General features: G+C 42.6%; 1 protein-coding gene across 1 annotated transcript in view; it reads left to right on the top strand.

Moving 5' to 3' along the window:
* The window catches only part of LOC141140773 (serine palmitoyltransferase 3-like), a 224306-nt gene that overhangs the window by 95083 nt on the left and 114029 nt on the right, over positions 1-15194 (top strand). The gene's annotated exons all lie outside the window — the stretch shown is intronic.

Raw genomic sequence — 15194 nt, 5'->3', positions numbered from 1 at the left:
GTCTAGGCATGTCATGTGCTTGGGCATTAATTCATTCCATTGACTGGAATAATCATTTATTCTGGCCATTAAAATACAATAGTGTTGAAGCACCTAGCATTAATGCATGTTTAGGCCACATTCCCACGGGCGTTTTAAAAATGGAGTTGTAAAACCATTGCCAGGAAAAAAGGACCCTGTGCGCGATTTTATCCGCATTTTATTTTGCATTGCCCTCAATGCGTGTTTAGCCACACTACCTTTCAACCATGTTTCTCTGTCTCTATTCAGAATCAATGGTTCCCTATAGGAGCCCATTGATTTGAATAGAAGTCGCACCAGAAGTTGGATCAAAATGATCCAATTTGCGGTGCGACTTGTGTGCTGAGAATCTTGAAGGGGAACCCCGCCAAAATGTAAAAAAAGTGGGGGGGACAAGCGAGCGCCCCCCCCCCCCGGACCATACCAGGCCACATGCCCTCAACATGGGGGGGGCCCTCCCCTCTCTGGTTCTTCTCCTCTCTCGCTCTCTTCTTGCTCTTTTGCAGGGTCTTCTCATTTTTTTTGCTGGGTACACACTACACAGGTTTTGAAAAGTATTTTATTAAGGCAGCTTTGGCTCTTCTGGCGATGTCTTCTCCCTCAGCCGGTCCTTCTCCCCTCTCTTCGCTATCTTCTTGCTCTTTTGCAGGGTCTTCTCCCTCTGTTCTTCTTCTGATGTTGACTCAATGCAATCTCCCAGTGTAATGCTGGGTCCGCCGTGTGCAATGACTTATATTGGCATGGGGCGGGGCCATCTGCTATAATTTGGAGGCCACGCCCCTTGTGACGTCATCACCCCATCATGCCCTGGGCGGTGACGTCACAAGGGGCATGGCCTCCAACTTGCATCATCGGGTGGCCCCGCCTCATGCCAATATAAGTCATTGCACACGGCGGACCCAGCATTACACCAGGAGATCGCGTCGAGTCAACATCGGAAGAAGAACAAAGCGAGAAGACCCTGCAAAAGAGCAAGAAGATAGCGAAGAGAGGGGAGAAGGACCGGCTGAGGGAGAAGAAATTGCCAGAAGAAGAGCCAAAGCTGCCTTAATAAAATACTTTTCAAAACCTGTGTAGTGTGTTTATTTTTGACACTTTTTTTTTTTTTTTTTTTTAGGTGAATGGGTTGGGGTACCATGTACCCCATACTCATTCACCCACGGTGGGGGGCCGGGGATCTTGGGGGGGGCCCCCTTTTTTAAGGGGGCTTCCAGATTCCGATAAGTCCCCGCCCGCAGACCCCAACCACCAGGCAAGGGTTGTCGGGAAAAGGCCCCTGTCCTCATCAACATGGGGACAAGGTGCTTTGAGGTGGGGGGCGCAGGGTCCCCCCCTGCCCCGAAGCACCCACCCCCCATGTTGAGGGCATGTGGTGGCCTGGTATGGTCCAAGAGGGGGGGGGGGGTGCTCGCTCGCCCCCCCCCCTTCCCCTTTCCTGACCTTCCAGGCTATGTGCTCGGATAGAGGTCTGGTATGGATCTTCGGGGGGGGGGGGCATTTTTTTGGGCGTGGGGGGTTCCTCTTAAGATCCATACCAGACTGAAGAGTTTGGTATCTTCTTGGGGGGGACCGCACGCAAATATATATATATATATTTTTTTTACATTTTGGCAGGGTTCCCTTTGAAGATTCTCAGCACACAAGTCGCACCGCAAGTTTGATCATCTTGATCCGACTTCTGGTGCGACTTCTATTCAAATCAATGGGCTTCCATAGGGAACCATTGATTTTGAATAGAGACAGAGAAATCCTGAACTAGGCTAAACGCTGTGTATACAGCGTTGAGGCTAGTTAAATCATGTTTAACACCTTTTACCGGCGTCTGGCGTTTTTACAGCTCTAGCGCTGTGTGTGTGTCACAAAAGTAAGTGAATACAACCCTCAAATTTTTGTAAATATTTCAATATATCTTTTCGTGTGACAAAGAAGCTGAGGGTAAAGGTGATGGACTGGCCAAGCATGTCTGCAGACCTAAACCCTATTAAGCATCTGTGGGGCATCCCCAAACGTAAGGTGGAGGAGCGCAAGGTCTCCAACATCCACAAGCTCCGTGATGTCGTCATGGAGGAGTGGAAGAGGACTCCAGTGGCAACCTGTGAAGCTCTGGTGAACTCCATGCACAGGAGGGTTAAGGCAGTGCTGGAAAATAACGGTGGCCACACAAAATATTGACCCTTTGGGCCCAATTTGGACATTTTCACTTAGGGGTGTACTCACTTTTGTTGCCAGTGGTTTAGACATTAACGGCTGTGTGTTGAGTTATTTTGAGGGGACAGCAAATTGACACGGTTATACAAGCTGTACACTCACTACTTTACTTTGTAGCAAAGTGTAATTTCTTCAGTGTTGTCACATGAAAAGATACAATAAAATATTTACAAAAATGTGAGGGGTGTACTGTATATATAGTTATTTTTTTTCTTTTTTGTGGGACAGCTAAACCTAATATTGAAATCTCACCTGGAAATAGTTATTTGTTTTTTTTGTAGAGTTCCACATTTGTTTAGAGCGTTTGGTTTGCCAAACTTCTGCTGTCTGTTATTCTAAGAATTAGTGAATGTACTAGTCTATAATTGCTTGCTGCATGTAGGATTAAAGAGAAAACCAGGGATGGTAATGTTTGTTTATTCCATAATCCATCCAACAAGTCAAACATCAGCTTTGTGTTTACATCCCTATTACCTAGTAATGTGTCGGTGTGACCAGGCTGTGTTTGTCAGCAATCTCTCGCGCACACGTTCTGCTACCAGGGAAATCTCTGCTATATTTTTAGATCGATATCCCCAGATGACACCATTCTAACTTCACCACATGTGCTCCTTCTACACTACCTTTTCACTTCGCTACAAACTAAGCAATTGTTTCTGAATTTAAGAAGATCTGAGCATTTCTAGAGATAATTGATTAATAAAGGTTTGCATTCCAGCTCAGAGTGAGTTCTCAGGGGCAGCATAAACCTGTAGCTTAGGTCAAGCACAGGTTTGCCAATCCATATCATTTGTTTTTTATTCTTTCAAACTGAATTACAGGTATTGTTAAAAACCCTTTGCCTGGCACTTTAAATAGAGCAGCTCTTAATGCAATACTTGCCTTCAATCTGCTGCTGTTCCCCATGCCCCATAGAAAGTTTTGTCCACCAGAAGATGGCGCTCCTCGTTCAGGTTTATGACAGCCGTGTCCTTTAGCCCACTTCCTGTGAGTCTGGGCTGTTGTGGACACAACCCCTGGGGAAATCACAACGATGGACTGCACTCATACTACTGCAGCACAGAATGTTGATCGCACATCATTACATGAATATTGATCAGTACTGCAGTATGGACTGCCATCCACTGCTTCTGGAGCAGACAATGAGGGACCTCTGATGTAAATGAACTGGCCGGAAGAAGACATCTGAAATTAAAGTAGAAGTATGGCCAGAGCTCTTTAGGCCCTACTTCTCCTGTTGGTCACAGGAGTGCACTTTGTTCCGTTTTTAGCTGACAGCGGGCCAAAGTCCCCTGTCGGCTGAAGTCACTCAGCCAGTCCAGACTCTGAAGAGATCCTGACTTTAATGTTGGGATCCATTTAGATGCCTGAACTGACAGCTGGCGTATCCTCTTAGCGAGCTTTCTAGAGTCCGGCGCTCCAGTGAGGGCTAGAGGTGCAGAGTAGAGAGCCACTGACTGCCAGGTCAGCTTTTTAGGTGGCATCCCTCCCCCTCATTCTTCATTTGGCAAGATCTGGGGACCGTAGATGCTCAAAATCTTGCAAAGAGCACATTCCCAGCACTGTGCTGCAGTGTCTTCTGGCAAGATTTGGAGTGCACATCATTCTCTGGGACCTCACTGGCAGAAAGTTAGCCTGCACCTCAGAAGCTGAAGGAAAGGTGAGTTCAATACCTTTTTTGTTATGAGTTTTTTTTATTTTTTTGTCTCTATATCTTATGATGCCTTTTAGCAAGGGGGAGGGAGGGCGCCTGTTTAAAAAGTGAACCTATTCTGTATATATCATTGAAAACACAAATTTGAAAAAAATGTGTAAGATCAGCAATAATGAGAGCATTGTAAGTTTTGATAACAATCCTGACTTGTAAAGCATACAAAGCTAAAACGTTTGGCAGCAGTCAAAAATTTTGATGAAGTCTAAAAAAATAACAAAAATGTTATACTTGCCTACTCTGTGCAGTGGTTTTGCACAGAGCAGCCCGGATCCTCCTTGTCAGTGCTCCTGGCCCCTCCCTCCTGTTGAGTGCCCCCACAGCAAGCAGCTTGCTATGGGGGCACCCAAGCCAAGCTGCAGCTCCATGTATCCATTCAGACACAAAGCCGTGGTTCGTCCCTTCTTTCGCCTCATTGGGTAACTGACTTTGACAGAAGCGTGAGCCAATGGTGTCGCTGCTGTATCTCAGCCAATCAGGAGGGAGAGTCCTGGATGGCTGAGGCACTCGTGGATGTAGCTGGATCGAGAGGGGGCTCCGCTAAGTATTACGGGGGGCTGAGGGGGGCTGCTGCACACAGAAGGCTTTTTCTCTTAATGCATAGAATGCATTAAGAGAAAAAACCTTCTGACTTTACAACCACTTTAAGCCACTTTAAGCCTAGTACACATGGGCCGAATGTTAGGCGGCATTGGACGGTTCAAAAAAACTGGCCGACCCGTGTGTATGGCAGCCAGTCCGACAGCAGCCATGACCGAAAAAAGACTGGCTCTCCGATCAGCCCTTTTGGGTGTTCTAGCGGGGGGGGGGGGGGGGTTGCACCCTATCAAAACACAATAGCTCATCAGGGGAGATCACTGTACTAACTTGAGAATGTTAGTATAGCGGCTCCCATCTGAGCTGTTTCGTTCAACCCAACTACCTTAGTAGTGTGTACCAGACTTTAGAATGGCGACTTTTTGAGACCTAAAGTGGTTGTAAAGGCTAAGGGGTTTTTGCCTTAATGCATTCTCTGTATTAAGGTACAAAACCTTTTAGGTGCAACACCACTCCCCCTAAATACTTACCTGAGCCTGATCTCGATCCATCCCTGTGCCCAAGAGCATTGGGACACAATGAGGACACAGTTGGCAATAAAAACCTGACTGGTTCTAATCCCTCTTCACTGTATCCTAAACTAACAAAAAATTTGAATTTGGTTATACTTTAATAATCCCCTTTACAGTAGAACTCAGACTGGCAGAGGAAGCGCCATTAAATCTCCGAACTAGAGATGAGCTGACTGTACCTGGGATTGTTTCTGGGTAGGTTCATCAAACATTACTGAAGTTTGGTTGTTGAATCTAATGGCTTTTCTAGGCTAATATATATGAGCTTGTCAAACAAATGGCCGAGCATTTTATTTTTAATGTTGCCCCTTAAGAAATATTAAAATAAAGTATTCCTTTAAAAAAAAAAAGTTGGCGAGGGTCCTGTATGGAAATCTAGGGGAACCCCATGCAAGAAAATAAATAAAACTGCATGCTGTCCCCCAAGTTTCAGGGGGACAAGGTTTGAAGGGAGAACCTAAGCAAAAAACAAAAAAAAAAATATAGGGACCCCTTAAAAACTTGTACCAGACCCATGTCCAAGCATACGGCCAGAAAAGGAGGATATGAGCGTGTGCCCCCCAATCCCGAGTCTTACCAGGCCACATCTTTCAACATAGAACTCCCCTGGCAAAATACTTTGTTCTCATGTTAAGGACAAATGTAATGAATTAACTTTGGAACTTTTTTATTAAAGGAAAAAAAGACTCTCTATATTTACTAGTTACATTTTTAGGGGGATTTAGCAGAAGTACTGTGTAGGGGAAGGCAGTATCTGGAGACCCTTTATTTTTAAAGGAGGTACAGAGTGCTTGGTACTCCCCTCATGTTGAAGGTATGTGATCTGGTATGGTTAAGGAGGATAAGGGTCTGGAATACTGGACCCTTTTTTAGGGGGACTGCATGCAGTTACACTATCACTTTGTTTATATTCAACTGTCAGCCAGGGAGTCCCTGGCTGACAGCTGAATAGGCCTGGCTGGGATATATCATTGATTGTTAAGATGGCTCTCTAACAACCAGGAGCCCTGAGGAGGAAGCTGCCACATTTAGCATTAGTAGCAAAACGTTCCTCTGCAGCCAGAGATTTGTCTCCGCCAAACATCAATTTGGTTTAGCCATTCACTGAACCTCTGAACAAATTTGATTTTAACATGGATTTGCACCAACCCGGCAACTCATCCCTACTCAGGAGTGATTGACAGAAATACAAATCCTTTGGCAGTACCCGATCAGTATTCTATCTCATTAAGCTATGTGCCTGAGGGCCACATTAAACTGATCCATTATGGTGTGCATTAACTGGCATTATAGCATGGCATGCCCTGTTGTGAGGGCAGCCCGGTCATTAGAAATAAGCAGCCATTGCATGACAATGAATTAAAAAACATGCATGACGTTTTTTTGAATGCACAGGGTATCACAACGAATGGTATTTGCGTTATGAGCTCAATCTCCATGTAAAAAAAAAAAAATATATGCAATGTATCCTTAGATATGTTTATAAGGGGACCTAGTGAAGTATGCCCCGTACACACGGTCGGATTTTCCGATGGAAAATGTCCGATCGGAGCATGTTGTCGGAAATTCCGACCGTGTGTGGGCTCCATCGGACATTTTCCATCGGATTTTCCGACACAAAGTTGGAGAGCAGGAGATAAAATTTTCCGACAACAAAATCCGTTGTCGGAAATTCCGATCGTGTGTACACAAATCCGACGGACAAAGTGCCACGCATGCTCAGAATAAATAAAGAGATGAAAGCTATTGGCCACTGCCCCGTTTATAGTCCCGACGTACGTGTTTTACATCACTGCGTTCAGAATGATCGGATTTTCCGACAACTTTGTGTGACCGTGTGTATGCAAGACAAGTTTGAGCCAACATCCGTCGGAAAAAATCCTAGGATTTTGTTGTCGGAATGTCCGAACAAAGTCCGACCGTGTGTACGCCCTAGTAGTCTGACAGATGTAACAATATCGAAAACAACTTTAATTAACACCAATTATCTAAGCAACACAAAACCCACTACCCAAAAATAAAATCATAATCGGCCAATTAATACAAACACAGCCATAGCAGCTGCAGGGAAGTTATGTAAACCCCCCCCTCCCCAAAGAGGGAGACAGTTGCCTCTGAAGCAGTCGGCTTGACTGGCGAAACAGTCAGGCTTCCAGCTTTGCTTCCATGTTGCCAGCTTCTGGGATACCTCCTTCCCTATCTCCTTCATTCTTCTAAGGGACTAAGATCTCTCTGGAAATGGACTCATAAACTACCATTTGTTACAAGTACAGCTTGGATCCTTCAAGAACCACATGGATGGCTTTTTCTATTTGAGTGTTTTATACGGCTTGGACATTTTCCTTTGAGTTAAACTGATGGCTCCCATATTGGACAATGGTGTTGGAGGAGTTCTACTGTGTCTATCTAATTCCCAACAAATGAAGGGCAGAAGATGCCATACTATAAGCTATAAGCTACACACGTGCCAAATGTGATGACAGGGGCACCTCTCCCTGGGAGTTTTTCAGTTATATCTGACGTCGGATACACATGCCATTATTCACTCTGACTCCCTGCTGTTTATATGGGGGTTGGTTTTACACAGGACACCCTCATGGACTTTAAATTACATTAACCACATATAGTTGCCCATCACATCATTTATATGGGTTGATTTCATGCTACAGCCCAAAGGTATTATAATACTACTGGCCATACGGGGGCGATTTTGTCCATATGTGGTTTGGATTTATGTAAACCCATGAGAAGATCTTCTAATGGACTTGGAAAAAATTAAACTTTAAACCAGTCCTGGAATATATTTTACCAAAGGATCCCTTTCTAACAATCCCCCAAAAACATCAAGTTATACGTTATACATTATAATATCACAAAAGGGAAGAGATGACTTTATGTTTATGATTTGGTCTATGTAGACTGTACCCCCCATTGGGGCTCATACACTTATAAATACATGTTTTAATACCCCATTTTTTTCTCCCTCTTTTTTTTGGGGGGGGGGCATGTTTACATAACTTCCCTTCAGCTGCCATGGTTGTGTTTTCAATAATTGGCCAATTATGATTTTATTTTTGGGTAGTGGGTTTTGTATTGCTTAGATTATTGGTGTTAAAGTTGTTTTCTATATTGTTACATGTGTCAGACTACTTCTGTAAGTCCACATCTATCTAAGGATACGTTGCATTTATATTTTTTACATTGGGGATTGAGCTCAGTCTGCTTTTTATTTCCTTTTTTTTCTCATATATGAATGCACCGACAGTTCCCTCACAATAGAACTTAATTTAATTTCATCCTTAAAGCAGAAGTAAACCCATCTATAAAACAGATTCATTTCCGGCACGTGCCAGAAATGTAACACTCCCATTGGTTGTGCTCTCAGCCAAACTGTCAAACCATCCAATGGCTGGGGTCATAACCGATCACATGTGCAGCATCATGGCAGTTGTAGATTAAACAGAGGCAAAGATGGCAGCTTCCTTGGCTAAAAATGATAGGAGGGTTTACTTGCACTTAAATGGTTTTTCCTTATTTTTTTTTTTTTCTCTACTCCCCCCCCCCCCCCCCCCCCCCCCCCCCATTCTGTCTTGAGGACACATTTTATCTCCTTTTTTCCTTTATTTGCATTGCTGTGCATTGCACTCTACTGTACAGTTCATTGGGGTTCGGTTCACAATGAATTGCACCATAATACACCACACACAGAGCTGGTATGTTGGCATGCATTTCGGCAACATCTGCTGATGCAACACACAAGGGTGACTGGGCCATGAAATTGTGTGCTTAAAAAGTTCCAGTGTATTGGAAATGTTTCCTTTACTCTATAATACTGCAATAAAGTCACTTAAAAAAAAAAAGGAAGACTATATAGGTTTCAAAGAGTGTCCAATCTTCGGTATCCAACATGTGATGATGTACAATGTTTGTTTTCTGCAGTGAGGTTCCCTTTTAACCAAGTGAATCCCTAATTAGACATAAACAACTCTATTACGAATTGCATTAATTAGTGACAACACTGCCAAGCAGAGTTTTCCCAGTAAGCCCAGTGATGTCTATAGAGACTTAGGAAAAATGACTAAGCATATGAAAATAGCTCCTCTAATGAAAACAGATTACTGTATTTCTAGACATACGTAGTTTTAAAAGAGCAATATACAGTATATACTGTGAACACATAATCTGTTATATCATGCAACAGCAAAGCTTTACTTTAATTTAAAAATCTCTAGAAAAATATACAATATCCATGTTATACTGAGATATCCATGCATTTGCAAGTGTCTCAGGGAAATTCTTCCTTCTTTTCCAGTGTAGGTTTTAATCGGATTGGCAAAGCAGACTAAGATGCAGAATCACGCTTTTACTTGGTTGTAAACCCTTACATATGCTCTGTGAAGTGACTGGCCTCAGGTGATACACAGCGATGAAAAAAATCCTCCTATATAAGGCGTACAGGTGTACATGTTTATCTGCAGTCCTCTCTTCTCTACAGGCAAAGTCCAGATTTTATAAAGCTTGTGTGAGCATTCAGAAAAAAGTGGGCAGGGAGCTGAAGTTACACACTGGAGAGCTTTGAGAGCTGATTGGGGGGAAGGGACACCCCTCTCCACACAGTATACAAGAACAGAGTTGAGGCTGTCAATCTGCTGAAGCTCCCTCCCCTGTCACCTGTTTTCACTTGGTGTCAGAAAAACTTGTAAGTAGTGATTTATGCTAATAGCAGAGGAACGAAGCTGCAGACAGAAATGACACTTACAGGGTTGCTTCACCACAGAGCCTGGGCTAACAGTATAATCCTACAGAAATCACCATTGACATCAGGGCTGCTCTCAGCAGTATTGAAGATTGCCCACCACTGATGCTGGCGCTAAAGAGGGAGGACTCAGGAAGGTTTAAGTATAAGAACAATTAAAAAAAAAAAAAAAAAAGGGGTGTACCAGGTGGGGGAGATTTGAAAAACTGGATATGTACTATAAAGTATATCTAAATCCAAAAACAAATGTTTGATATATTGCAGTATTACCAGGCTAGATAAGTCGTGTTAGATTTATTTTTCCAGTCTAAGTACATTTTCTGCAGATGCACAGAATCGTTTTTGATCTTGGCTGAAATGCAGTGTTCTAGTAACATCCTGTGACTTTAGACGGAATCTGAAACAGTGTTGCCTTACTTCCAAGCTACCACTCCTTTTATGGTGATGAAGAGAGGAGGACATGTTTGTAGACCAGATCAGGAGAGCTGCTTTGAGTGACAGGGCTGTTCCTCCTTTGATAGAGTGGAATGAATGAGCGTTGGCACCCTAGAACAGGAAATGTGGCATTGGCAGGATCACTGGGTAAAAATAGTGTGGAAAAATAGTCTGAAATAAAGAAAACTGTGATATACTGTATAATATATTGTTCTTCGGTATAGATACGCTTCAAGTGTGGCTGAGAGAGCCAAATAGTGACCAATCTTTCCTTGCAGCTCTGAATGCTGGATTTACCTCCCACCAGGGATGTAGTGTCCATGGAGTTTACATGTTCTCTCAGGGTTTGAGTGGCTTTCTTTCAGGCCAAAAACAAACTAAATCCTAAGTTTACTCTGGAGCGTGGGTCTTTAAAGGTTCAAAACAAAAGGCCTAGTTTACCGTCTTTCAATCTCTAGGGAGGCTGGACTGTGGCCAGTGGGATTAGTAAATGCCCTGGCATTGGTGTGAGTAAACAAATCCATAGGCTTGGTGGTCAGTCGGAGTAGCTAATTACACCATTGGTTTCAGTGGAGGAATAGTGCTCTATCTCTGATGTCAGTGGGGGAATTGGTTCCCATTCATTGGTGTCAGTGGGAGGAATAGTTCCTCGTATCAGTGGAAGGAATAGTGCCCCAAGGGCTGGATAAAAGCACGCACAGGTCCACAGTTTGTAGACCCCTGTTCTAGAGCAAGGGTATGCAACCTTGCCACTCCAGCTATGATGAATCTACAGATCCCGCCATGCCTCTGCCTCTAGTCATGCCTATGGCTGTCAGTCTTGCAATGCCTCGTGGGTAGTTCCACAACAGCTGGAATGCCAAGGTTGCCTACGCCTGCTCTAGAGTATGCATGCGCTTGTTAGAACATTAGATTGTCAGTTCCTCCATGGGCAGAGACTAAAGGAATGGTTCCATGTACGCTGTAAAGTGCTGCATAATATGTTGGCTCTATATAAATATGACAAATAAATAATATAAAGGTGTAAAGCACTGGAGGATACTGCTTAAAAGAACCATTGCTCTGTGCAATTGTACAATAATTGACAATATTACATAAACATAAATATTTTTCTGCATATGAAAGGATTTTGGATCAAACAACACAGTAAGGAAATACGCAGTTATTTTAGGAATGTCTCAGTATTTGGGCAATCATATTTCCTGCAGAACATTCCTGATGTGAATCCCCAGTGTGAGATTTCCTTTAATTGTATTGCTTTTGCAGCAATAATCATTTTTGTGCAGTCTGTCAGCGTTTCTCGGTGAATTATACACAGATTTTTGTTTTCTCTCTTTCTCTGCAATTCTCTGATTACTTTGTGCATCTCCTGTCTGCAGGAGATAAAAATGAGGCTACTTCTGCTCTACTGATCAAAGATCTTTGTGACCACATGGTTTTGTATTCTCTGTATAAAATATACCGTATAACCATATTTTGCATATAGCTGAATTTATAGGTTCTTGCTGATGTATTTACAATTAATATTTTCCCCACCCAATCTGCACCTTTGTAAATCTGCACAATCTATTTTAAAATCCTAATCTGCTAGAACACACTTGCTCATCAATTGCTTCTGTTATCGATGGAAAGTGGAAAAAATTCTGCACAGCCTTTAGTTTGCTAAGACCAGTTCATTTATCCCTGCTGTACATCTAATACTTAAAGTGCACCTAAGCACAGACAGTTGAAATTTACATGTTTTAAGGTGCGATAAAAGAACTTTACAATAACCCCTCTGTAGCTGCAGGCGCTGTGGAGAATCACATACTTAGAATTTACAACAGACGTACCAAAATTTCAGCATCTCTTCGCTTGCCTTCTTTGGCTTCAAGGACTTGGCTGCCTCCCAGCCTTGTAATGCAAACACCACTTGCTGTAGGTTCATTGAAACTTGACTTTAAAATCTCTGATTTTGAACATGATTTAATTCACAGTGCCTGCAGCTACAGAGGACAGTTAGGGCTTGCTTTAGGACTCGTTCACGCTATGTGCAGAGACCTGCATTTTCCTGTACTTTAAAAAACGCAGGTCTCAACAAGGACACACAGAAAACATTTTTTTTTAACGTGCCCTGTGCACACCACAATAAAGTGTAGAAGTGTAGAAAATTGCAGCATGTCTGCGTCCATGCCTGTCAAAGGGATCCATAAGCTGCGTAGCTCCATAAACATTGCACTATGTCTTCTGTGATGTGATCATTCTTTATGTGCTGCTCCTAAAGCTTTATCCAGGAAAGTGTGCGATGGGACTATTGATACTGCTTTTGGGCTCATTCACACTATGCGCAGAGACCTGAATTTTTCTGTACTTAAAAATCGCAGGTCTCAACAAGGGCACACAGAAAACATTTTTTTAATGTGCCCTGTGAACACCAAAATAAAGTGGAGAGGTGCGGAAACATGCATTTCTGCGTTTTTCCACACCACACTCAAGCTCCCCTGAAGTCTCCATCTGTCTGTGCATTTTTATGCACTGCAGCTAAGCTACAATGTGTAAAAATGAATAAAATGCCACTATGTAAAATGGAAGGCATTGCCCATGCAGAATGGAAACCCATCTGCACAGTAAACAACTTGTTTTTTAGGGCAGGCTGGTATGAATAAGCCGTTTAAAGCTCTTTTACAGATTATTAAGATATAGAATACTTTGTAGGATAAGTTCACCTTTAGGAGCATGTTACATGTTACTATACACCCACCTTCTGCCACCAGCGCTCCAGGCTCTGTGACAGCAAGCAGGGGATCTTCTCTCCACACCCGCTGTTACTTTTTGAAAACCGCGAGGTTCCGTCCACACAGCCACATCATTCATTCAGAGTTCTGTCAATGAAAAAACTACAAGTACTGCCTGCCAAGGTGGCAGACATAGTTGTGATTTGAATGGACTTCAAGCGCACTGCTCACCATGCTTGTAGTCTATTCATTCTTCCTCTAGTTTTGTAACTGAAAGCCCATTCAGGAATACGGGCACAAAACTAGAGGAAGACTGTGCAAGAGCCTGGCATTTCATCCACAATCTGCTGATCAGGAGTGCAATGCTCTGCAGGCTCCAGTACAAAAAATAATAAATGCACTTTTTAAAAAAAATTTTTACCTGCAAAAATGTGTGCATTTATTTTGAAAGATGAACGTATCCTTTAAAGCATAACTCCACTTTTGTTGAGAAAAAAACGTTCCCTTCTGGGTGATCTATGTACATTACAAGGATTTAAACACATTTTGTTGCAGATTTCTACTTTTTGTTATTCTGAAGAAATCCCTGTTTGTTCCTCTGTGCCCCGGTACTGAGTGAGTCTGTTGGGAGTGATTTTATAATTATTAATCAGTTGTGCACCTGAAGAGCTAAAATGAGGAATGCTGCTGGGCCTGCATCCCTTTATCACCTATTGGAAGTATCTCACCAAAAACAACATTTTTGTTGCAGGGGATTCCGGTAATCTGACTTGTATCTTAGTGCAGACTTCCGAGAAAATCAGTGAGCCAATCACATAAGCAGGAAATTATGTTTCTGGGGCACATTCTGTACACATACCCTCTGTACAGAACACCTTCAGGTAGCCATATTGCATTGCATTTTCAGAAAATTTACAGAGCTGTAGATTGAAAAGGAATGGTAATTTTTAATAACATTCAATTACACTTGTGTCGCAATTGTGTACGCTATATTATTTTTTTTCTTTATTTGATTTTTTTTTTTCCCCACGAAAATGGAGATACCCTTTAAAGGGTAAGTCCACCTTTTGTACACTTTTTTTCTTAATTCCAGCTCCCCTATGCACCAATATAGCATTTGTGTACTTTTTTTGCAAAAAAATCAAAGCTTTCCATTAAACCTACAGTGGTTTACTTTTCTTGTCCTAACCCATGTTTCTATTAGTAATGTCTTTCTTTCTGATCAGACTTTAGGTCATGACACACGAAGGAGTTGACCAGCTGATCTCATTAGCACACACACTGCATTATCACCCTCCCATTCCCAGGTGCACTATTTTTAAATGAAATGCAATCAATCAGTGTTCATCCTTCTCGCTAAATACACAATCAGATTGCATAGTGTATGGCCATCTTTTATACAAGTACATAGGAGGGAGTGGACAGAAACACTCAGTCAAGCCCCGTTCACAACTCTGCATAGCAGGAACTCGCATTCCCGAATGCGTTTTTTTTTGTTTTGTCTTTATCGAGGGGGGGGGGGTGTTTTGGCGCATTTTCACTCATCACACATGGGGCAGCCTATCCACCTGAATGGGCTGCCCTACACACAGCAATCGCCCCGAAGAAGCTTCAGAACTTTTTTTTTAGAGCGGAGATTGGTGCGTTTTTTACTGCGATTTTTGGTGCAGCGCATCTAGCATAGTGGGAGCGCACAATTTGTGTCTCGTTTTTCCTGTGACACGCATAGGGCAGCCCATTGATTTCAATTAGCTGTACTACATGTGGTTAATGGGGCGTTTTGTGGGTTGTGCGTTTTTTACAGTGTGTGTTGCAGAATTTGCACCTTGTTTTTTTTTCCACATGGCAAAATGTGTTTGCTTCTGTGTTTGGTGTGCCATTAATTAATGGCAATGAAAGCGCAACTAGTAATTTTAGGTGTATAAACATGGCCATACACTATGCAATCTGATTGTATATTGTGTATTTAGTGAGAAGTGTGATCTCTGATTGATTGCATTTCATTTAACAAAACGTACACCTGGGAATGGCTGGGTGGATGATGCAGGGTGTGTGCTAATGAGATCAGCTGGTCAACTTCTTCCTGTGTCATGACCTAAAGTCTGATCAGCAAGAAAGACATTACTAATGGAAACATCTAGAAACATGGATTAGGACTAGAAAAGTACGTGACTGTAGATTTAATGGAAAGCTTTGATATTTTTGCGAAAAAAGTACACAAATGATATATTGGTGCATAG

The sequence above is a fragment of the Aquarana catesbeiana genome, linkage group LG04 (genome assembly GCF_042186555.1).
Source record: "Aquarana catesbeiana isolate 2022-GZ linkage group LG04, ASM4218655v1, whole genome shotgun sequence".
Classification (NCBI taxonomy): domain Eukaryota; kingdom Metazoa; phylum Chordata; class Amphibia; order Anura; family Ranidae; genus Aquarana; species Aquarana catesbeiana.
This window is presented reverse-complemented; position numbering and strand designations above follow the sequence as displayed.